Source organism: Carlito syrichta, unplaced genomic scaffold (genome assembly GCF_000164805.1).
Source record: "Carlito syrichta isolate Samal-C Ts95f unplaced genomic scaffold, Tarsius_syrichta-2.0.1 Scaffold309703, whole genome shotgun sequence".
NCBI classification, from domain to species: Eukaryota; Metazoa; Chordata; class Mammalia; order Primates; family Tarsiidae; genus Carlito; species Carlito syrichta.
Genome location: NW_007253799.1, coordinates 219,203 through 222,225, shown reverse-complemented (window position 1 = coordinate 222,225; position 3,023 = coordinate 219,203). Strand labels below are relative to the sequence as shown.

The 3,023-nt window shown below is 41.0% G+C and overlaps 1 protein-coding gene across 7 annotated transcripts in view; it reads left to right on the top strand.

Annotated features, from left to right (window-relative positions):
• ZCCHC11 (zinc finger CCHC-type containing 11) overlaps positions 1-3,023 on the top strand; it is a 143,580-nt gene that overhangs the window by 686 nt on the left and 139,871 nt on the right. The window lies entirely within an intron of this gene.

Below are 3,023 nucleotides of genomic sequence, written 5' to 3'. Positions count from 1 at the left end.
GGGGGCCTGACGCTTCTCCCTCTGCCGGCGCGGGCTCCGCGTGTCCGGGGGGGAAAGCCGAGATGAGGGTGGTAGGGACGGCGGCCTGGGAGGCCTGCGGAGGGCATCGGGGCGCTTCGGGGACGGACTGTGCGCAGTGGCCGGCGCTCTCGGTCCCGGACCGAAACCTGTTGTAGACCAGCGAGGCGGGTTTTGAGTTAACGGGATGGGTTGGAGCGTGCTCTTGGGTCCAGCGCGACTCCCCGTCATGTGCGCCTTTCTTGCACCCTTACTTAGATACAGATGTATATGTGTGTGTGTGTATAAAACAGAGGTACACACACGCATATCCCACGGAATACGCTTTCTCTGGGCTGGTCCTTGTAGGGAGCAGGCAGAGGTGTCTGTAAGGATAGCGTTTCTTGTTCGCCCGCCTTCTCTCTCCTCGCCCCCCCCCCAGCCGAAAGGTGGGAATGCGCGCTTTTGACGTGGGTAACTGTGAGATTCGTATTTGTAAACAGACAGCACTCCCGAGTGTGTTGCACGCCTCTGCGAGAGGTTTCAGATCTATTGATATCGGTATTGCAAAAGAATGACCTGAAAGGAGTACATCAGCGAGATTTCTAGTCGTACTTGAATGGGATGAATTACTGTTGTTTTAACGACGTTGATTAAACATTTTCTTTTCAGAAGATTACCAAATCTTAAACCAGTTGGATTTTGGACCTGGCGTGAGATCTTAGTTTCAGTATATCATATGTCTTCATCTTGATTTTTTTTTTAGATACAAAAGTAGTTCCTTACACATCTTTGTGATCTTAAATTAGTGTCTAGAAATGCAATTCGAATTGCGTTTTGTTGGCACGCATTTAGTTATTGGCTTGAGTGGATCAGATTGTCTTTTATTTTCAAAGATTCCCCTCTCCCCAAGTCTTGTAACAGCAAATTGTTTGTAACAGATGGTGAAACAGAACATATCCTGTTTCTGTTTTTAAAGTAATAAGCACTATTAGCTAATAAAATTGGATAATCCCAGCCGGATATGATAATTTAGAGAGAATACCGGACTAGAGGGTTATTTTGTGGAATGGTTTAAAAAGAAAAGCTGGCTTGTGTGTGTGCACTGAAATTTTCCTTAGGTTCAAAACCGATGTCTCCTTAGAATTTGCTGCACTACACCGCTTTGTAGTACTGATAAGTCACAGCTTGTAAAATTATGAAATACCGATTCATTTAGAAAGTTGTGCTTAAGATAATCAGTGAACTCATTAGTGTCTAGTGTGTTGTGTTGCTTTTACAACCAGGTTTTTAAAGAGTGCTTCTTAGAAGCCATATACTTTGGTGAAAAAAGAATCAAGTTATTTTGTGCTTTAAAACTATTTACATGTAATATAAACAAATTTATTTTTTAAAAATAATCATTTTAGATAAAGTTTCCTGCTGTTTGCAATTTTTCACTTGGCTAGTGCTGAAAAATGAAAAAAAAATGAAACTTCCTTGAAATAATCCAGAAGTGGAAGTGAAAGTTATTGACATTTAATGTTTTAAGTCCAGCAAACATCTAAATGCAGAAGGGAAATTTAAAGTCATTTTATTGTCCTAAGCCAAGTTAGTAATATAGATAAATTAATCAGATATTATTATGTATATGTTTAGTTCAATTTTATGAATTTCAAATCATATCTAGAATTACATTTATTTTTAGCTGATTTAGCTAGAACACCACAGTATCTACATTTTAATTTTAGAACTTTTAGAACCAATGTTTTTTTTTTTTTTTTTTTGAGTTGGAGTCTCACTCTGTTGCCCAGCCTGGAGTGCAGTAGCATGTTCACAGCCACTCCAGCGTCGACCTGCTGGGCTCCAGTAATTCTTCCACCTCAGCCTTCCAAGTAGCTTAAACTACAGGCATGCACTACCACATCTGGCTAATTTTTGATTTATTGTAGAGATGAGGTCTCGCCAAGTTGCTCGGGCTGGTCTTGAAGCCGTGGGCTCAGGCAGTCCTCTCACCTTGGCCTCCCAAAGTGCTGGGATTACAGAGAACCAGAATTTATAGTTGTAATTGTAAATATCTCTAACAAAAAGCTGTTTAAGGAGAATTTTTATTAGTTCTTAGAGCAAATTCATTTTAATAAGAGTTAAGTATAAGAACTTTTTTTGACCTCAAAGTTAACCTTGACATACGTAATAGGTACCATTAATTATGTTGTTGTTTGTTTTTTCTTTTTGAGTCAGAATCTCACTCTTACCCAGGCTAGAGTGCAACAGCATGCCCACTGCCACCTCAGCCTCGTCTTGCTGGGCTTAGGTGATCTTTCCACTTCAGCCTTCCAAGTAGCTGGAACCACAGGTGCATGCCACCACACCCGACTAATTTTTTGATTTATTGTAGAGATGAGGTCTCACCAAGTTGCCCAGGCTGGTCTCGAACCCCTGGACTCAGGCAGTCCTCCTGCCTCTGCCTTCCAAAAGTGCTGGGCTTAAAGGCGTGAGCCACTGCGCCTGGCCATATGTTGTGTTCTTTATAGAATGTCAAATTAGGATCTCTGGGTAAAGAAAGGTGTTTGCATTTATTCACTGCAGAAGGTTTTTGATGTCAGAGAAATAAAATAACCAAGACTTACCTGTAAATACTAGTGCCAGAAAATTTTGGTTATCCTTAAAAAAAATTAGACCATTTTGGTACAACAGAATTTGGTGAGTTGTGTTCCTTTTAAAAATAAATTGTAATTCCGGCTACTGGGAAGACTGAGGTGGAAGGATTGCCGGAGCCCAACAGGTCGAGGCTGCGGTGACCGGGAGCGGCCACTGCACTCCAGTCTGGGCGACAGAGTGAGACTCCAACTCAAAAAATAAATAAATAAATAAATTGCAAATGCTTGAATTGATAAAGTAATGCTACAGAATTCAAGTATTTATTTTATTATTGTAATTTTTTTTTTAAAAGACAGGGTCTCACTCTGTTGTCCAGGCTAGAGTGCAGTGGCATGATCATAGCTCACTACAACTTCAAACTCCTGGGCTCAAGCGATATTTTTACC